Below are 22,807 nucleotides of genomic sequence, written 5' to 3' on the forward strand. Positions count from 1 at the left end.
CAGAGATAGTAAAGCAAGGGTTGAGAGATTACAAAGAGAGGAAAGCAAGGCTGAGATGTTACAAAGATAAGAGAACAAGGCTGGAAATTTTACAGAGGTAGAAAAGCAAGGCTGGGATTGTTATAGTGAGAGGGATGCAATTCTCGACATGGTACAGAGATAGGGATGCATGGCTGGAGATGTTACAGAGATAACAAGGCAAGGCTGGTAAAATTACAGAGATAGTAAAGCAAAGCTGGAACGGTTATAGTATTAGGAATGCAATGCTAGAGATGTTACAGAGACAGGAAAGCAAGGCATCACCAGTGATCGGAACACAATGCTGGCGATGTTGCAGACTGAGGAACGGAAGGCTGGATATGTTAAAGAGAAAAGAAAACACAGCTATAGATGTTACACTGAAAGAAGAGCGAGGCTGGAAATGTGACAGGGAAAGGAAAGCAAGGCCTGTGATGTTACTGAGAGAGGACAGAAAGTCTGGTGATGTTGCACAGTTAAGAAAATGAGGCTTGAGATGTTATAGAGAAAGGAGAGCAAGGCTGGAGATGTTACAGATATAGGAAAACAACGCTGGAGATGTTAGACAAATAAGAAAACAAGGGTGGAGATGTTACAGAGATAGGAATGCAAGGCTGGAGCTTTTACAGAGACTGGAATCCGAGGCTACAGATGTTACAGAGATAGGAAAACGTGGTGGACATGTGAGATAAATAAGAAAAAAGGCTGGAGATGTTGCAGAGATAGGAATGCAAGGCTGGAGTAGGTACAGAGACTGAAATCAAGGCTGGAGACGTTACAGAGATACGAAAGCAAGGCTGTAAATTTTACAGAGATTGGAAAGCAAGGCTGGAAATATGGTGACAGGAACGCACTGCGGGAGATATTAGAGGCAGAAATACTCGGCTCGAAATATTATAGAGATAGGAAAGCAAGGTTGGACAAGCTCTAGGGATAGGAAAACACATTTAAAGATGTCACTGAGATAGAAAGCATGGATCGATATGATACATAGATCGGAAAGCAAGGCTGGAGATGTTCCAGAGAGAGGACAGGAAGGCTGGTGATGTTTCAGAGTAACGAAAGCAAGATTGGAGATGTTACAGAAAGAGCTAAGCAAGGCTGCAGATGTCACAGAGAAAATAAAGCAAGGCTGGAGATGTTACAGAAAAAGGAAAGCAAAATTGGAGATGTTGCAAGGATAAAAAAGCAAGGCTGGAAATTTGGCAGGAATAGGAAAGGAAGGCTGGAAATGTTATAGTGAGAGGAACAAAACGACGGAGATGTTACAATGATAGTGAAGCAAGGCTTGTCATGTTATGTAGACAGGAAAGCAAGGCTGGACAGGATCCAGAGATATGAATGCAAGGCTGAAGGTATCACAGAGGTAGGAAAGCAACGCTGGAGATATTGCAGAGATAGGAAAGCAAGGTTGGAGAGGTTAGAGAGAGAGGAATGCAAGATTGCAGATGTTACAGAAACAGCAAAGCAAGGATGGAGATGTTAATAGAGAGATTAAAGCAAGGCTGCAGATATTACAGTGATAGGAAATCAAGGCTGGAGATGTTACAGAGATAAAAAAAAAAGCAAGGCTGGCAATTTTGCAGAGATAGGAAAGCAAGGCTGGAAATGTAATAATGATAGGAACGCAATGCTGGAGATGTTACAGAGATTGGGATGCACGGCTGGAGATGATACAGAGATAGAAATGCAAGACTGGAGACGTTGAATAGATATGAAAACAAGGCTGCAAATGTTACAGAGAGAGGAAAGCAAGGCTGGAGATGTTACAGAGATAACAACGCAAGACTGGAAATTTTACAGAGATAGGAAAGCAAAGCTAGAAATGTTATAGTGTTAGGAATGCAATACTGGTGATGTTACAGAGACAGGAAAGCAAGGCATCAGTTTTGAGAGGAACGCAATGCTAACGATGTTGCAGACTGAGGAAAGGAAGGCTGGATATGTTACAGAGAAAAGATAGCAAGGCTGGAGATGTTAGAAAGAGAGGGAAACAAGGCTAGAGATGTTACAGGGAAAGGAGACCAAGGCTGGAGATGTTACAGAGATAGGACAGCACGGCTGGAGATGTTGCAGATATAAGAATGCAAGTCTGTAGATGTTGCAGAGAAAGTAAAGTAAAGCTGGTGACGTTACAGAGATACGAAAGCAAGGCTGTAAATTTTACAGAGATTGTAAAACAAGGCTGTAAATGTTATAGTGATAGGAACGCACTGCTGGAGATGATAGAGACAGAAATACTGGGCTGTATATGTTACAGAGAAAGGAAAGCAAGTCTGGACAGGCTCTTGGGATAGGAAAGCACATCTACAAATGCCACCGAGTGTGTAAAGCATGGTTTGGTATGATACATAGATTGCAAAGCAAGGCTGGAGATGTTAGAGAGAGAGGACAGGAAGGCTGGTGATGTTTCAGAGATAAGGAAGAAACGTTGGAGGTGTTACAGAGAGAGTTAAGTCAAGCTGGAGATGACACAGATATGAGAAACAAAACTCACCCACTACAATAATGTCAGTCCGAGACAAGATCTGAAGCAATCAGTATGTTTATTATCTGCTTGCAAGCGTGGTGCCTGAAAGAGACACCCAGAATTTAGCAAGTACTTATCTTATGTAGGATTCACTATTCCAAACCCGGTGCCCATTATTATTGATTATCTCTTGCCTGATTCAGCCTTGTGCACAACAAAGTACACGTTTTACTTGGCCATTTGACCGCATCATACTGTGGTCTATTGTGAGGTATATCCTCCTTTACTACTATCGATTCACCCCCTCCCCACCTTGTGACTTTTCCTCCCTTTCCCCAAACATATTGATCCTTAAGACCTTTCAATTGGGATTTGTTTTTTTTTTGTTTTTGTTTTTGTAGAAGTGGGAACAGATACTTATAACTACTGCTTGTACAAGCATATCTCTCTTAACCGACACCCTCACAGCACCTTATCTAGTTGTCTGTAACATCTACCATTGTTTGCAGGCACGTTTCATTCTTGTATGCACATTTTAGCTAATACAAAAACAATTATATATTTCCTTCACATTAGTTTTCATTCTTGTTGACTCAGCTCTTGGTTGAAACGATTATACACTGGTGTGAGTTAATTTACCTTGCATAAGTAATTATGATTGCAGAAGTAACACTACTTTGCTTATATCCCACAATTTCACCCTTTTCCTTTAATTACCAGTTATTATCTACTGCATTTTTATTTTAAGCATCGCCCCCAAAATTCGCAAGCATCATTCCAGAGATTTCATCCATCTTGGTCTCACTCATCCCCTCATTTTTTAATTGATAAAGTTCCTCTGCCTGATTCCCTTTTAGGGACATCTGTTTCATTAAGGCTGTCTCAATCAGTCTTTTGTTGGGTCCTCGTACACAGGGTACGATGCAACAGCCAATGGCTCCCAATACCCCGGCTACTACTATCAGGGAAGTACGGATGGAAACCACCACCCCCTTCCATTTTCCAAACCATGATTCAAGCTATCCCGTGAGAGATGTGTGTGCTCCTGAATTCTCAACCCGTGCCTCTGCTACCGTAGTCAATCCCCTAAAGGTCCGAGTAATTGAACTGTCAGGCGCAGTGTTATTAGGAATAAAGGTACAATAGCTTTCTCATAACATTATACACACACACACACTTTTTCTTCTAAAATCATTTCAAGGGCCATTCTGTTTTCCCATACCATCATACTTGTCGCATCAAGCTGTTCTGATATTCCTTAAACTGCATATTTTGTATAATTTATAAATCGTTGTTGATTATAGAAAACGTGATTTATCCAATCTACATTTTTATTAATTCTAACCCAGCAAAAGAGAGCCGACTCAAAGCCTTCTGCAATCTGGTTACGAGCCTTGCCTTGAACTCATCTGGTCCCTCCCTACAGACTCCGACAGAATCGAGATAAATCCTGCCATCGAAAGAAGTGTCTAACAGTGATCTATTACACCTTCCCTTTTTCCCTACTAGCTTTTCCATCGCAACTGCCAGGGTAAATGGAAAAGACAATTGTACAATTGCAAATATCCCTCTCCAATCCAGAGATAAAGTGGGTCTCAATATTTTGCCTCCACAGTGCCACCATAGATCCGCTCGGGGAACATTTAGTGCTGAGTAGTTCCCTCCCTTGTCCGTTTCTGTGACATTCTTAATCTCTGTATTAGCTCCCCTAAATCTCTTGACCGATTTGTACCTCGTCTATGCACACACGACGTGTGATTTCCGACTCCAGTTGAAAACGTAGGGGGCTTTTGAATCTCTCTTCTCCAAGAAAGGGAACAATTAGAGATAGGGAGGTACAATTCCTATCATTCCATGCAGTCTTATCCTGATACAGGGCTATCATACATTTCATGCCCTTCCTGTCACGCTTCCACCCGAGCGGAAAGGGAACCACCTGGGCCACTGGTCTACCGGAGGCACATGCATAGCAATTGCTCTTGTTCAGACTTTTTACAGTATACTTTACTCATTCAACCCAGGCATTTGCATTCCCATACCCAGTTTCTATTTCAACGGTCTGTTTTAAGTCCTTTACCTCTATAATTTTGTCTACTTTAAGGTCATCGGGAGGGGTGAAAGGTTGTACCTTATTATCTAGCAGTTCTGCTCGTTTTCCCTTTCCTCCGCTAATTCGCAAACAACAGCCCGAGAAATCATTCCCGTTTGTTTTCATTTCTATCCAAAATGAATCATTTAATTGTACCTGATAGGTGCCGCACCAACTCCCCAAGCCACGCCCCCTCCACCCCCAGGATTGATTCGTGCCATGTGGTTTTCTTTATCGTTAGGTATATTGGATTACACTTTTTATTGGGACAATCGCGAGATGGTTGGAAGGGGGTCCCGTGAACTGTGACGAGGCCATTATACCAAGTACCATCCCTCAGGCTATCCCCATAGGAATTAAGATGTAGCTCTGAGCTGCGGTACTGTCTCGGATTACCTACATCCCCACAATTTACTAAGCTGCATGCATCAGCGTCTATTACTTGTGGATTATCAGACTCAGGAACCTAGAATAACAAGTATGAAAATGATATTTGACAACATTCCAAAACTAAGAGGGCTAGCATCATAACTCTCAGCATTCCCAGCATTGTAAAAATGGTGTTGAAGCACGAAAAGACTTAATATACAATCCTACAGAAATCATCCCGCAGTTACTCAAACTCTCTTTAGCCTGAGTTTCAGCGGGTCTTGCGTTGATTCGGCTGTCCAGATTTCTTCCTCGACTGGACATTCCTCTGGCCCTTTAATCTAAGTATAGTGAGTCCAGCCTTTTTCCGCCGTCCTTATTGCCGTTTCGGTCATATGGCCCTTCCCACTCCGGGTGCAATTTAGTCTCTGTACATGATTTTACTAAGACACAATCTCCCGTCCGGATGGGATGAACGGTGAGTTCAAGGGGTGTTGTCTGTGCCAAAAAACCCTGTTTCCTGAGAAAGACAATAGGAGGACAAGCCCAGTATATACTTCTTTAAGAAAAGGTCTTTAGTTTCGGGAATTGGCAATTCTCCGTTCGTTCCCAGGTAAGGTAATCCAAATAGGGGGATAGTCCCAAATCTTTCCTTGGGGCTGTTCGTACTCGCAAGAGAGCGATAGGTAAACATTTGGTCCAAGGGAGCGTGGTTTCTATTATCAATTTAGAGAGCTGTCGTTTGAGTGTTTGGTTCATTCTCAAAATCCTTCCTGGTGATGGCGGGTGCCATGGAGCATGGAACGCCCAGGAAATTCCCAACCCTTTCATTATCCCCTGTAACATTTCAGTGGTAAAATGAGTTCCTTGGTTGGAATCTATACGGTTCACTCGCCCATATCGATGAATTGTGTACTCTAATATTGTTGTAGACACCCCACTCACAGTGGCGGTAGCTAGTGGGTATGCCTCAACCCAACCAGATAGATGATCTACTATGACCAGCATATATTTTCGTCTTCTTACTCTGGGTAGTTCAGTATAATTTTCTTGCATACTCTGGAAGGGTCTCAATTCCGTGTCTTTTCCTCCCGGGCTCTGTTTTCTCAAAACTTTCTTATTTAGCTTTCTGCATATTATACATGCCTCATATATTTGTTTTGCAATGGTATAAAGACTTTTACCTCCATATTCCCTAAGAACTAAAAGACACGTTGCTTGTACTCCCCAATGGCTGCCTGATGTAGGACAGCCATAATTTCTCACATCATCATTTTGTTTAGCATTTCCCTTCCATCAGGTAGTATCCAATGCCCGTCTACTGTCTTTGCAGCCCCAAATCGTTCAATTATTTTCCCTCTCTTTCAGTAAATATAGGAGCTTCCCGAGGATCGGGACAGTAGGTATTAGGGAATGAATCACCACTCCTTGTGGTTCCAGGCCTGCTTCCTTAGCCACTTCATCGGCTAATCTATTCCCCCTAACTTCTGGTTCATTTCTTTTCTGATGACCATTTACATGCACTATCGTTATTTCTCAGGGGAGTAATAGGAAACTCCAAGACCCGTTTAATCAACTCCTCATGTGCTAATTTCTTCCGCTGGCGATTGATTAGTCCTCATTCCTGCCATATCTTTCCAAAATTGTGCACAACACCAAATGCATATTTACAGTTAATGTATACTTCTCCCTCTTTATTTTCTAACGCCCTCAGTGCCCTTCCCAATGCATAGAGTTCGCAGGTCTGAGCTGACCACCCATTCGGCAACCTTCCTGCCTCTACCACATTACATTTCGTCCCGTCTACAACTGCAGACCCATTAAGTCTTTTCCATTCAGTCACATGGGATGATCCGTCTATAAAAAGTCGGGCCCCTGCATGAAACAAAACATCTCTCAGGTCCATGCGAACCTTAGTTTGGTATTCTATAATGTCAAGGCAGTTCTGAGGAGATTCTCCTTCCCCTTTCCAAAGAAAGGCAGCTGGATTTAAACAATTGTCTGTGACCAACACTAGATCATACTTTTCTCTTAATATTGCCTCATATTTCAGAAGCCGTGAGTCTGTCAACCATCGCCCAGCCTTTTGGTTTAGGATCTATCTCACATGATGTGGGGTGCTTATTATTAGGGCTCCCTCAAATATCAGCTTCCTGCTTTCCTCCACTAACAGTGCAGTGGCAGCCACGGCCTGCACACACTCAGGCCATTCCCGGGATACTGGATCCAATAGCTTCGAAAGATATGCTAATGGCTGTTTCATTCCTCCCCACCTCTGGGTTCATACTCCTAAAGCCGCTCCCTTGTCTACGGTAGCAAAGAGCTGGAAAGGTTTACCTAGAGAGGGTAAGGCTAACATGGGGGCATGGATCAGATCTCTTTTGCATTCCTCAATAGTTCTTTTTCCTCTTCTTCCCAACTCAAACACTTTGGTTCCTCCTCTAATAGTTTGCGATATAATTTATTCGTCTTTTGAGCATAAGAATCAATCCACAATCTGCAATATCCCGTTAAACCCAAAAAATTACGTAATTCCCGTTTACTCCTTGGCAGCGGAATCCCTACTGTTCCCTCTAACCGTTCCAGGCTTATCTTTCGCTTTCCCTCACGAACTAAATGTCCCAAGTATTTCACTTCTCGCTCCACATATTGTATTTTGTTTTTAGATACTCGCAGTCCCTGCTGACCCAGGAAATTCAATACTTTTTTAGTGGTTTCTACTACTCTTTATCTTCTCTTTCCTGTTAGTAAGAGATCGTCTACATACTGCAACAGAGTAGTTCCCTTGGGGCTGCTAAATTTCTCCAATATTTGTTCTAACAACTGTCCAAATAAATTCGGGGATTGCGTAAACCCCTGGCGGAGCACGGCCCACCGGTATTGCTGTTTCCGTCCTGTCTTGGGGTCTTCCCATTCAAATGCAAGCACATTCCTACTTTCCTCCGCCAAGGGACAAGCCCAAAAGGCATCCTTTAAATCTATCACACTAAACCATTTGTGGTCATGAGGGATCTTACTTAATAACGTATAGGGATTTGCCACCACTGGGTGCCTGACCTGTTCTATTCGATTCAATGTTCTCAAATCCTGCACCAAATGATACATTTATCGGATTTTCGCACTGGTAGAATTAGGATATTATAAGGAGACATACATGGCTCCAACAGTGTATCTCTAGCCCCTCAATTACTGGCTGCAGTCTTCGTTTACCTTCTATGGAAATGGGATATTGTCGCTCATAAACAACGTCCCCTTTCCTTTTTAAACTTTTTTCTCGGGGACAGATCTGTATTTTTCCAAGATTCCCTTCTCTAGCCCATATAATAGAGTCTACCTCTCTCTCCACATCTTCTGTCAACATTGCCATTTGTACAACTGATTTTTTTTTTCCTGAATTCAAATCTCCAGTCCTAAGAGAATAATTAAATCTCTCCCTAGTAAGTTACTTCCTATATCAGGGATATACAACAGTTCCCTGTGACTGTATCCTTCGGACCTTCTATCATCATAGATTCAAATACTGGAACAGTAAAGCCTTCCCCTTTTACACCGGAAACAGTAATTGACTGTGTTGACATTCCTACTTTCTGTGTTTTAAAATTCAGCGATGACTGTGCTATCCCTGTATCTACTAGGAAGACTATCTCTTCCCTACAGGGTCCCACCTTCAAGTTTATCAAGAGTTCCTGGTGGCTCCCCGGGGGCAGGAACCCCTAACACCCCTATTCTTCATCAAAATTCAAAAGCGGAATTGCCCTTTCTTCCCTTTGTAGATCAGGACACTCCCGCTTAAAATGCCCGAGTTTCTGCAATAAAAGCATCCCGCCTGTGGAGACTTCCATCTCTACTCCTGTCGCCCGAACCCTCTATCAAATGCTCCCCCTCTTCCTCTCCCGCTCCCTCTTCCTCTCTGTCCTACATGCTGCCACCAGCCTCTCCGGTTGCTCACTATTTGTTCCATTCTTTTCTTAACTACCTCATCAATCGTAGCTACCATCATTTTTGCCTTCTGTTTTTGTCTCTTGTCCTCTCTCTTTGCAAACACGATCTGTGCCTCTCTTAACAATTCATCTAATGTGTTTCACTCCTCTCTTCTATCTTCAGTATAGTTCTCTGTATCAGGCCATACCTTTGTCACAAAATGTACGTTCAAAAGACCCTGTGCCACTGGGTCCTCAGGGTTCATTCCAGAGTATTTCCGCATTGAGTCTCTTAATCTTTGCAAGAAAGCTGAGGGTGTCTCATATTTCTCCTCTTTAACTTCAAAGGCTTTAGTCAAATTCTGCGAGTTCGGAACTGCCTCTCTTATTCCTTTTAGAATCAGGTCTTTCAATTCCATCATTTCTTCCCTCCGCTCCGGGTTTTGATTTTCCCACTGGGTGTCTCTGAGGGGAAACTCCGTTTCTCCCTGTCCAGTATCCCCACCCCCAATGGGAAGTTCCCAGTCCCATATTTTAATGGCTGCTCCTGGCATAAGTCCCCTTTCTTCCCCAGTAAATAGTACATTCAAAAAAGACATGAACTCAGTCCACATATACAGACTGGGCCCCAAGAATTGATCAATTTGTTCAGACAACCCGACCGGATCCTCAACCAGGACCTCATCGCCTTTTTAAATGTTCTGACCTCCCCACTGGTGAAGGGGACACTTACAAACCCAATCTCTTTGTCCCCGATTGGTACCTCCCAAAGGGGATAAGTCTTTATATTCTTCCCCTTTTTTGTTTTTGTTTTCCCCTCCCTTAGGCTTTCGTTTAGATACTTCAGAGGCCTCCTCTACATCTACTTTATCTTCCTTTCCTTTTGATGCGGATTGATGGTCGGGAACAACAACATCCCTGTCCACCGCCCCTTCGTTCTCCTCTTGCGGGTCATCCGTTCCCTGTCCCTGTCTGTCTGTCTCTCCTCCTCCCCCATTTTCACCTAATCTGATTTTATGGTACGGGGGGCGGGAGTGCAAGCAGGTAAAATGACCCCAGGGACTGGGTGGGGCAGAGGGGGAATCCTTTGTCCTTACTACCATCATTCCCAAACTGCCCTTCCAACAGGACGCATAGTCCGCCTCTTCTTGACGAAAAGTTTGTTTTTATTCACATACAAATCTAAATACTGACAGACCCAATCCTCATCCGAATCATACTTTGGCCAGAAGACAGCTGGATGAAGGATCGTTTCTTTAGTCCACACTAAACATTTTCTTTTTATCGTTTTCCCTTGTACAAGTGTGACCTGTCCATTCCCGCAACATCTTCCCAAACGGACTTTCAGGAAGAATGTTACCAGGGACTTTTTCTTCCTTTACTCCGTGACAGTTCGACTTACTCTGCCTACCCCCTCCCCCCCATTTTTGGGGCCCTCACCAGTCCCTCAGCGATTAAATACCCCTTTTCCCAGCCACCAAGTTAATACTTAAAAGTCAGTTTTCGGACGTTGGTCTGTGAACAGAGTTGCCTGACCCCTTTTTTTCCATATTTTTTATCGATCTTCTTTCACTGTCTGATTCAGATGTCTCTCTTGTGGGATTCGTACATGTCGCCCAAGGGAGCGGACAAAACCGGGACAAGAAACCGCTCCTCAATTGTGAATGGGAGGCATCTTCCCAGTGTCCATGCCCAGCCACTCCCCCCAGCGTTGGAAGAATAACATGGACGATCCCCCATTTGTGAGAAACTAAGCCCACTCACTTAAATAATTTCATGCGAGACAAGATCTGAAGCAATCAGTATGTTTATTATACGCTTGCAAGCGTGGTGCCTGAAATAGACTCGCAGAGTTTAGCAAGTACATAGAATTCACTCCTCCAAACTCGGTGCCCATTACTATTGTTTCCCTCTTGCCTTATCCGGCCTTGTTCCGAACAAAGTACAGGGTTTACTTGGCCTTTTCACCACATCCTGGCTGTGGTCAACTGTTAGGTATATCCTCCGTCACTGCGATCTATTTTCCCCACTTGTGACATTTCCTCCATTTCCCCAAACATATTGAACCGTACGACCTTTTAATTGGGGTTTGTTTTTTGTTTTTGCAGAAATGGGAAACAAATGCTTATTTTTACTGCTTGTACAAGCATATCTGGCTTAACCTACATCCTCACAGCACCTTATTTATTTGTCTGTACCATCTACCATTGTTTGCAGGCACCTTTCATTCTTGTATGCACATTTTAGCTAATATGAAAACAATTATATATTTCCTTCACATAGGTTTCATTCTTGTTGACTCAGCTCTTGGTTGAAACAATTGTACACTGGTGTGAGTTCATTTACCTTGCATAAGTAATTATGATAGCAAAAGTAACACTACTTCACCTGTAACCCACAGTTGGTAGTGAACAAAGAAAAACAAAGAATACAGAAAATGTGCAGCCCAGGAACAGGCCCTTTGGACGGCCAAGCCTGAGCCGGTCCAAATCAATATCTAAACATGTCGCCCAATTTCTAAGCATCCGTATCCCTCTGCTTCTCACTTACTCATGCATGTTTCCAGGCGCACCTGAAATGAATCTACCATGCCTGCCTCTACTACCTCTGCTGGCAACGCATTCCAGCACCTGCCAATCTCTGTGTAAAATAGTTTCCATGTCTATCTCCCTTAAACGTTTCACCTCTCTCATTGAACGTGTGACCTATCATTATTGAATCCCTCATCTTGGGAAAAAGCTTATCTCTATCCACCCTGTCTGTACCCTTCCTGATATTGCAAACCTCAATCAGGTTCCCTCAATCTAGATTTAGATTAGATTACAGTGTGGAAACAGGTCCTTCGGTCCAACAAGTCCATACCGACCCGCCGAAGCGAAACCCGCCCCTACCCCAACATTTGCCCCTTACCTAACACTACAGGCAATTTAGTATGGCCAATTCACCTGACGCTGCACATCTTTTGGATGGTGGGAGGAAACCCACGCACACATGGGGAGAACGTGCAAACTCCACACTGTCAGTCGCCTGAGGCGGGAATTGAACCCGGGTCTCTGGCGCTGTGAGGCAGCAGTGCGAACCACTGTGCCACCGTGCCGTCCACAAATCTCGTTTTTTTCTGATGAATGCAAAAGTAAACTACTCAACCTCTCATCAGAGCTAGCATCTTCCATACCAGACAAAATCTGCATAAACCTTCTGCGCATTCTCTCCTAAATTTCCACATAATTTTGGTATTTTAGCAACCAGAACAGTACAGAGTATTCTAAACGCGGCCGAACCAAACTCTTGTACAATTTTAGCAGGACTTGCCTGCTCTTATAATCAAAGCCCTATCCAGTGATGGCAAGCATGCCATATGCCTTCTTGACCATTCTATCCACCTGTGCAGTCACCTTCAGGGTACAAAGGACCTGAACTCCCAGATCTCTCTTCTCATGAAGTTCACCCAAGGGTCGTCCGTTTACTGTATACTTGGCTCTGGAATTAGACTTTCCAAAATCATCACCTCACATTTGCTTGGATGGAACTCCATTTGCCATTTCTCTGCTCAACCCTTCTGTCTATCTATATTCCCCTTCATTCTTTGACAGTCCCCTATGTTTTCTGGCTGCTCCACCAATCTTTGTGTCATCTGCAGATGTGGTGGCGAGATACTGGGCTAGCAACCCTTGGAGATTGGAACATGGCAGCTGTTCATCCCATGCAGCAAGGAACCATGTTTGGATGCTTGTTCCCAGTGAAGTACCACTGTTTCCTGATGTAGATCCACAATTCAAACTTTTGTTTTTAGGAGTCATGATTTAGAAATTTACTGACGATACATTGTCGTGCAGTTCACTATGATGAATAATGTCAGGGACCGCAGGCATGTATCCATCAGGTCGAAAAGAAAATTGGCGAATGGAATTGAATCCAGACCAATGCGTGCTTGTGCATTTGGGGAGTTGTAACAATAACAGTGAGGATTCTGAGTGTTGTACAGGAACAAAGCGATCCTGGAGTGGACATTCACAGATCCCTGAAGATTGTTGGACAGGGAGATCAGTTCTTCGAGAGGTTTTTAGATATTTTCTATTGTTGACCACAGACTGTGGACGATATTCGATCTTTCGCAACCGCCAGTTTAGGAAACAACTAAAGGAATGAGCACAAGTCTGGTCCATGCAATAAAAAATGAAAGATGAAAGATAGAGGGCTGAAGTATCAATCTTTGCCCATCAAACTACTTCACCACTCCATGAATTTACCACTGATTCCTCTCCAGGCATGCTGGCATGTGCCTTGGAGAGTAATTTACAACTGGTGAAGTTTCAGTGCATCTTCAAACTTGTCCTTATAGGCGGTACAGTTTTTGAGCTTTGAAGGTTCTGCCAACAAAGCCTGGATGGCTTACTCCAGTGAATCTTCTAGGTGGTGCACTCTGCTGTAATTGTGCCTTGGCAGTTAAGGGAATAAATATTCAGGTGTTGAGCAATATACAGTTAAGTAACTGTATTGTCGTACAGGGTTTCTTCAGTGGTATTGAAACTGCACGCACCTAGGCAAATGGACAGAGTATTGTTAAACACCTAATTTGTGCGTTGCGGACGATGTAGGCTTCACGGAGACGAGAGTTGAGTGAATAATCAAACAAAGTCGACCCGACGGATATGTTTTTGTCGTCACCTTCTTTATACGGGCGGTCAGGTTCCATTTCTCCTAAATACTAGCTCCTAGGACGATTACACAGAGGAATTCAGTTACGTTGAAGCCATTGAATGTCAATCGAATATGATTAGATTCTCATTTGTCACAGTTATCTTCGCTGTATTTGGTCTTTCTGTGGATCAATCCGATTCTAATCACTTTCTGATTTCAAGTTCCAATTCCCGTCTGCGCCTGAAATTTCAACCCGTTTCCTCACTGAAATTTCTCCACCTGTTTTATTAATATGTAAGGACGCTGTAAAAGACAGCGCAGACTTTTAAACATGTTGCTAACTCTGTATACAGTAGGACTTCGTGGAATGATTGGTTAGGTTGGGATTATTCTCCTTGAACCAAAGAAGGAGGAGGGGAACTTTATAATCACATAATAACAATTACAAAAGTTCAATATTCGTAGAATCTTGACAGGGTAGATACGGGCAGGTGGCTTGCACTATGCTCTGAGGAGAGCACCAGAGGACATAATTTCAGAGTTAGATATTGTCCATTTAATTCAGAAATGAGGAGTAATTTCTTTGCTCAGGGGTCAAAGAATCTGTGGCATTTTCCAGTAACCGCTGTTGAGACTGTGCGGTTGGGTATTTTAAAACTGTGCCAGATAGTTAATCAGAAAGATGATGAAACTTTGCCAAGCTAAGTGAGCAGAAAGGAATTCAAGATTATCAGATCAACTATGTTAAAAATCACACAACACCAGGTTATAGTTCAACTGGTTTAATTGGAAGCACACTAGCTTTCTGAGCGACGCTCCTTCATCAGGTGATCGTCAGGTGACTATCACGTGATGAAGGAGCATCGCTCCGAAAGCTAGCGTGCTTCCATTTAAACTCGTTGGACTATAAACTGGTGTTGTGTGATTTTTAACATTGTACACATCAGTCCAACACCGGCATCTGCAAATCAGATCAACCATGAGTTCATTGAATGGTTGAGCAGCCTCCATGGGCTGAATGGCAAACTTCCACTTGGTTTAAGATTTCGTCTAACGCCTTATTTTATTCAGAAGGTCAAAATTGTGAGGGGATGGGATGAAGTGACAGGAAAGGTTTATTCAACAGATCAGACAGATCAGGAACAAGCCTCATAAACTCAGGAAGAAGAAATGTGCTGTGATCTGCGGGCAACAAATGACACTGGGCACAGCGCAGGTAGCTGTGTACAGACGCTGTGATTGCTGAAGAAAGTTGGTAGACCTTATACAGTTAACAAGTCAGTGATCACGCTGGATGATGGATCGTTGTATGATGTACACTCAGCATAAATTTGTGTAAGAATCAAATGTTTCTTTCATTGGAGAAATTTTCTGCGGTTCCAAGTCCGAGTGACTGTTTGAAATACTGACCAGGTCATTGTGTGAAGTGTAAGGTTAAAATACTCATGAACAACCCAACTGGATAAACTTGTGCTCCCGATCTCTTGTTATTTTTTTTTCTCTTTCTTTCGATGTAAATTCATAGAAAGACAAGATGGAATGTAAGGCGGAAAGAAAAATGTGTTCCTTCTCATTCCACCAATTGCATCTACAATTGAATAGAATTACTGCTCTCACTCTTCATTTCGACTTTAATGTGGTGTCGATTATTTGTGAATCTCCCGTGCAGTGAAGGGCAAGAACAAGATTCTCGATCCAGTGTATACCAGAGTGTGAGGTGCAAAGAAAAACTGCTAGAGCGGTGCATAAAGTTAGCAACAAGAGTGTGACTCGAACGCGTGAATGTGGAGCACAGTGGTATATATAACCCACCACCATAATCTCTCGGTCTCCTCTGCACATTTTTTAGAGGGCTGACATGTGACCTCATCAGGTTACATGTGGTGAAAGTCATGGATGAGAAAGTTCCAGAGCGGAGTCGAATCCACACCATTGTGTTTCTGCTTTCACTAGAATTATAATAACACCAAATTTCAATAAATAGCCATGCTGGTCAGAATGAATAGTTGTCATTAATACATTCTGAGTCAGAACTGAGTCAGAATGAAACAGGACAAGAATTTTCCGTCATATTTACACCTACATTTGACTCATAATTTCTTGAGTCACTTTCTCTCTAAAGTGAAGAAGCAGTCATGGCGAGTGAAATAAAGGCGATGTTGTCGCTCAATGGCCTTTCTCATATGGCTGAACCTGAATTGGATTAATTCGCAAGAAATGTTGATTTGTTCGTTTCATATTAATTTTGATGAAACCTCACAATGTTCATTGTAATAATCAGAAGTGAATTAGATATATCTCATTGGAACTATTGATGTTGTATTCAAATTTGCTCTGACTTTATTTCAGCTTAAGAAAAATACTGTTTAGAAAAACCGAGGGTTAAAGTGCAAAAAAACTCCACCAGTTTTGTTGCTCGTTGCTTTGGCAAATTTCACTGAGTATTAAATGGATCAAACATCATGGTGTTTGTTCACACATCCTTAAAGCATGTGATGAAAGCAGGAAGTCGATCTCCAAGCAACTGGTCACTTCCTAATAATTATGTAATTTCTTCCCTTCACAATAAATAAAAATCCACTCAGATCCATTTACAATGCTTTCGGTGGAATATTATGCCAATTCTTACAAAATGCAGAGTTTTGGAACCGAATCCTATTCAGCTGCACACATTAGAGAAATTTCTTTACATTTAAAGTCAACCAAATTAGACATTGTTTCCCCGCAACTTCCGACCGACTACACCCCATCTCTGCACCTTTACCTAGCCACACACTGTCTTTCTCCTTGTGACATTTATTCCTTGTATGTCACCAAATGTATCTTTCCGAATATTTTGAAAAACAGATTCCCGGAGTGACAGCGATTCTCTCTCATCATTTCTTTGTCCTTCAAAGGTTTTATCAATGCCTGACATCTAGATATTTACTTACTTGAAAGAGGGAATTTTCCACCTATTTACTCTGTCCAAACATTTCATAAGCTGAAAAAAAACCCCATTATGTCTTCCTTAGTTCAGGGATAACGGTTCTCAATTTTTCAAGAAGACAAGTGAATAAAATCTCATCCTCAGTACACCTCCATCAGCATCTTATCTAATGGCTTTACACCCCACTAAATACCGTCATTATCAATTCATAGAAGCACAGAATCCTACAGTGCAGGAAGAGCATTTCAGTCAATCGAGCCGGTGTTGAATCTCTGTAGGGCATCTCACCCAGACCTAGCTCCCTTCCCTATTTCCTTATATTTCACCTGAAGAAGGGGAATCCCTCCTTATGGTTTCAAATAAACCTGGTGGAGTATAACCTGACGTCCTGTGACTTTTGACCATATCCCCGCATTACCTAAAGCTAATTCATCTAACTTACTTAATTCACTAAATTCACGAGAGAGCAATTTAACTTTGCCAATCAACCTAACCCTCCCTCTGAAGAGCAGTGCTAATTACTGAGACAATGTTCCATCATACTGAGCAAATGCTGTATCATTTTTTAATGGTTTTATACCCTGGTAAAACTGATCAAAACAAATGAACCCAAATTCAATATATCGAAACGCTACTCTGTCCTTTACAATTTCATTCGTGCTGAGGGAAATGTTTCTGCACTCATATTTGAATGTGTTTATGTTGTTTCTTCCTCAGCTTCCTGCTTCTAGTAAATACTTCAATCCGGAACAAGTCTGTCAGATGCTTTTCATTCCAACACAGTCACAAGGTGAAGTTTGAAGAAGTCACGTGTTTGGCCGTTCAATGACACTCTGCCTCCCTGAGAGCTGCAGTCCTTCCCCGCCTTTATTCAGGGAGCAGTGTCCTTCGTGTGATATGCCCCATCGAGAATGGAAAGGACAGGTATCAATACCCGCACTTGGGAATGGAGCGACAGTTTTAAAACGTTTACACTGTCCCCAGCAGAAAATTGAGCCCTGTGACAGGCGGGGACACTAACCATTATACGACCGAGGACAAGAGTGTCAAAGGAGGCCCTTCAACTAAATGTGGCCACACTTGTCAAAAACACCTGCCTTATGAAAAGAATCCCATTTCACAATGCTTACCCCACAGCCTTATATGTCTTGGCATCAAAAGTTCACATTTGAATATTTATTCAGGCTATAAGGGTTTCTGCCGCTCTGAAAAATGCAGACAGTGTATTCCAAATTCCAACCAACCACTGGCTAATAAAGCTTTTTCGCACATCTTCTCAAACCTTTCTGTCTTTCTCTTTAAGTCTCTGGCCCCTGCTGATCGATCCCTCCATCAATGGGAAACTCATTCAGTCAACCCTGCCCATACTCAATCATGTCTTGTATACATCTCCTTTGCACTGCGACAAACACTCCACTCTGTCCTGTCTTTCTTCACAACTGAAATTCTTCAGCCCAAACAATAATCCGGTAAATATCTCCTGCAATTTTCTCAGTGTGATCACATTCCTGCTATAATGTGACGTGCAAAACTTCACACAACACTCTTGCTAAAGCATATTCGGCATTTGTTTTAAAATTTCTGGATTAGTATGAGGGCGATTCTGGCTAAGCAGAATTTATTACCCATTCCGAATTGCCCAGAGGGCAGTTGAGACTCAACCATTTGCTATGAGTCTGAAGTCACATGCAGCCCAGACCAAGTAAGGATAGCAAATTCCGTCCCGAAATGACATCAGTGGAACAGATTTTTTTTTTCAACAATTGTCAATGGATCTATAGTAGTCATTAGAATCTTCCTTGCAGATATTTTTTGAATCCAAATTTGACAATCATGACATAATGGGATTCAAGCCCGAGTACGCAGACTTTTACCTCGGTCTCTGGATTATCAGACCTATGATATTATCACAAGACCAACGCAGAAAGCCATAAAAGCTGATCTTTTCCAATAAAATGTCTTTTCACCAAAACTGCCCTGAGTCTTTTCCATGAGCCTGACGCTCCAATTGTCTCGGCCTATGTCAGTAAAAGCTGCTACATGGGGATTGATTTTACAACCGCGGTATCCAAATGGATCGACTTGTTTGAAAGTCCCGATGCTGGGATTGGGGCACGTACACCCAACAACAGTCACCGCAGCAGCAGTATAAACAGAAGAGTATGAATGTGAAAGAGAGTGATAGATTGTGCATTGCTTCAGAGAAATGGGGGGAGGGCGGAAAGGGCGTTTAATGATCATGGGAAGGAGAGAAATCTCCGACAACGGGTGTGTTTGAATCCTGATATATGAAACGCAGAGATGTAAGAGAGCGGAATTTGAAGGTAAGACAATTAATTTCTTAGCATGTGTCACAAAAAGGACAACGGAGAGAACACTTAGTGTCGTGATTTGGTTTCAAGTCGAGGTTGCTGTGGTCACAATGCAAAATACTGACAACCACGATCACAGTAACCACAGAAGAGGATGCTTGCAAGCAACAATAAGTATACTAGCAGAGGAAATGTTCGGAAGAACAGCAAATGTACAGTATCAGTACTAAGCGAACAGTGACAGACATGTGGGAACTGAGAATGAGCTGAATCTTTCAGTTCGATGTCCTCAGAGGCTGTGGAGATCCGTTGAATGAGAATGTTGAAAGATGAGATTGATCGATTTCGACAAAACATCAAACACTCGGGGGAAAGTACAGGATATTGTTGAAATGTATGCTTCAATAGCATTTTAGCTTAACATCGGCACAGCCACCCAGATCCAACCGGAAATGGGGATGGGAATGAGTGCACAGACTTACTCTCTGGCTCCAGTGATGCAATAGGTGAGCGCCCTGTCATTCCGTGATGGTATGAGGAGCAAGAAATTCCTCGGTTGAGTGAGCTCCTGCTCAAGGGAATGGTTGTCCCCATTTATAGTATCATATCGATTTCCGGTGCATCTTTCTAAGACAGCTGAGTGGCACAAGTGGAGCGTGTTGAGCCCTTAACTTCGCAGTGGTGGGTTTAAAAGATGATTTTGCTATTTGGATCTGTGTTTCCGACACTGGCGGTGGCAGCTACATTTCCTCGCATCAGCTCAGTATCAGTTTCTTCCACACAGTCAAGACTTCATCCTGGAGAAGGTGGTGTTGGGGTGATATTTTAAACTCACCCAAGTCACCCTTGGCGACTGGAACACGGAAACGGTGATGTTTAACTTCGAAGAATAAAACCTGAAGTAAAAGCCTGACCTCAGGAACAGAGATCATGACTTTAATTTCCTGCAAACTCATTCATTTATGTACCTTATGCAGGGGATTCTACCATCTTCACCCAGTCCTGCCTATGAGAGACTCCAGGACCAGAAACAAACATGAGCTGACCCTTAGTTGAAGAATCCCCACCATGTGGGGATGGAGGCTTGTCGGCCCTTCCAGTCCACACGGTACTTCGGAAGCGCATCCCACCAGACCCCAGGGTCTTCCCTGTCCCATAATCCTGCATTTCCCATTGTTGATCCCTGCAACTGGCACATCTTTGGTCAGAGGGAGAAATAAAAACGCAAACACACAGAGAATGTGCAGACTGCCCACAGACAGACACCCGAGGTTGGGATCACACCCGGGTTTATGGTGCAGCCATACAGCAACGAACGAGGGGCGAAGAATAAATGTTGCCCTGACCAGTGATAATCACACCCTGTGGGTGAATGAGGAAGAATGAAAACACATTAACAACATGGAAAACGGGATTTGTATCTGTGTGGACCCAATTTGAAAGGATCGTTTACCCTGGGTAGAAAATAGGACACTGTTACCACAGAGAAAGCAGGGCAATTTGGGAACTGCTGGAAGGGATTCAATTAACGACAGAAATGGAAACTCGTTTAATCAGTAACACTGAGGAGAGACCGTTCACCAGTCCCGTGTGTGGGAAGGGGTAACTGAGCAAAACAACCTCCGGACACTCCAGCAGGATTATATATCCCATCAGGTGTTCGATTATGCTGTCAATGCTGCTGTTAATCCCAACCAGCTATTTGTCACATAGCGTCAATCATAGAGTCATACAGCATGAAAACAGGCCTGTCAGTCCAACCAATCCATGCTGAACATACTGCCAAACTAATCTCGTCCCATCTGCCTCCTGCTGTACCCGTTGAGTGGTTATAATGCCCTTGTAGTTTTATTACTGTGTTGTTAATCCAAAAAAACAGATAATATTTTGGGGACAAAGAGTTCAGGTCCTGGCATGACAGATGGTGGAGTTTGAATTCAATAAGCACCTGGAATTGAATCAGCTGCGTGGAAAATCCCATCAGATTCATTCATGCCAGTTTGGGAAGCAAAATGTTATATTCATCTGCTCTGTCCCACAGGAGACTCCAGATGGATAGTGCAGTGGTTGACTCTTAAATGTCCTCTGGGAAATAACTGATGAACTAGGCATGAATAAATTTATTTTTAAAATCCCACTTTCCCATTCATGTTTCGAATCAATTGTCCATTAAATGTTGCAAACGTACACTCATACATCACTTCCTCAGCAAGTTAATTGCACACGTAAAACACCTTCCTTAAAAAAAGCCTCACATGATTTTCTTTTTAAAAATCTCTCTCTTTTCATCTTAAACATATGCCCTCTAGTCTTGAAATCCCCATCCTGGGAAAAGGCAGCTATCGTTAACTCTAACCTGCCTCTCAATAATTGATAAACTTGTATCAGGTCGCCGTTCAAACCCCGAACCTAGAGTGAAAACAGTCTCAACTAGGAGAAAGTGAGAACTGCAGATGAGAGATCAGAGTCCAGAGTGTTGTGCCGGGAAAGCACAGCAGGTCAGGCAGCATTTGAGGAGCAGGAGAATCGACGTTTCGGGGAAGAGCCTGATGAAGGACAGTTGCGCAAAAAAAAAATATTCTCCTGCTGTTGTGGTTTTCCAGCACCCCGATCTCGAATCTGAAAATAGTCTCAGCCTATCCAGCCTTTCATTATAACTCAAACCTTCCACACACGGCAACATACGTGCATACTTTTATGAACCTGCTCCAAATGAATAATATCATTCCAACAACTGGGCGACCATAACTGGACATAATATTCCAGAAATGGCCTCATCAATGTCCTGCAAAGCTTCAACATAACGTCCCAACTCCTATACACGAAGGACTGAACAATGAAGGGAAGTATGTTAAATACCTTTGAACCATCTTGTCTGTAGGTGATGCAAACTACAAGGAATTATGCACCTGCACCCCGAGCTTCCGTGTTCTCCAACACTACGCAACTTGTTGTTGTACCAAAATGCAATACCTTCCATTTATCCAGATTGAACTCCATGTTACATTTTTCAGTCCAACGACTCATTGGATTAAGATCCTTTTGAAACTTAGATAATCTTCCTCATTGTCTACAATTCTGGCGTCGCCTGCAAACAGACAAAGCATGCCTGCAGTGAGTTCCACTGTTTTCTCATATAGATCAATGATTCATATTTGCTTGTAGTGGCCGTGATTTAGCAGTGTGCAAAACATACAACAGTTAGTCATGCAATTAACCATGAGGAAGAAAGCCGCAGACTGCAGGGAGATATTAAACAATTGGAAAGAAAAAAAAAAGTGAAAGCAATTCATTCCAGGCAAGTTGGTGACAGTGAAGCAAGTTCAAACTTCAAACCAGCCGCCCACGCTCCAGTTGTGGCACCAGCTCACTCAGCAAGATGCACTGTAGATTGCTATAAACGGGAAAATAATTTCCCTTCCGCCCCGCCTTTGACCAGGAGCACACAACCTCGGAATTGCTTGCGCCTCTAAACCGTCATAGAAATACCGTGCATTCACCGGTTGTGTCACTGGAGTCCTCGAGAATCTGTGCGACCTCATTCCCATCCCGACTTCCAGTTGGATCTTCGCGACTGCGCCACTCAGTTCCTCTGATTCTGGAGCGGGGGAATTGGGACTATGTGGCAGCAGTGGTTACTGCCTTGTTGGAGGAAACTGGTGAAATAGCCGATGTTAAACTGCATTACTGTTGAAGCATACATTTCAGCCACACCTGCACTGTCCCCGGAATTTTTGATGTTTTGGAGAAATCTATTTATCTCAGACTTCAGCATACTAATGATGGAATCACCACAGCCTCTGGGAGAACCGATATTAAACGGTCAGCCCATTCTGAGTTCCCACAGATCTGCCACTGTTCGCTAAGCACTGATATTGTGCTTTGGTACGCTGCCTAACATTTCCTATGACACTGTACTTATTGCACGCAGTCACTGTGCGTGTTTGTGGAATGCCGTGATTGTATAGTGCTAAGTATTCTGCGTTGTGGTCGCAACAACCTCGCTTCGAATCCGAGTCACGGCAGTAATTGCTCTATCTGCCCCAGTTTTTGTGAAAC

The sequence above is a fragment of the Chiloscyllium plagiosum genome, unplaced genomic scaffold (assembly GCF_037043375.1).
Source record: "Chiloscyllium plagiosum isolate Xiang-an unplaced genomic scaffold, Cpla_swu_hap1 HiC_scaffold_39, whole genome shotgun sequence".
Lineage (NCBI taxonomy): Eukaryota > Metazoa > Chordata > Chondrichthyes > Orectolobiformes > Hemiscylliidae > Chiloscyllium > Chiloscyllium plagiosum.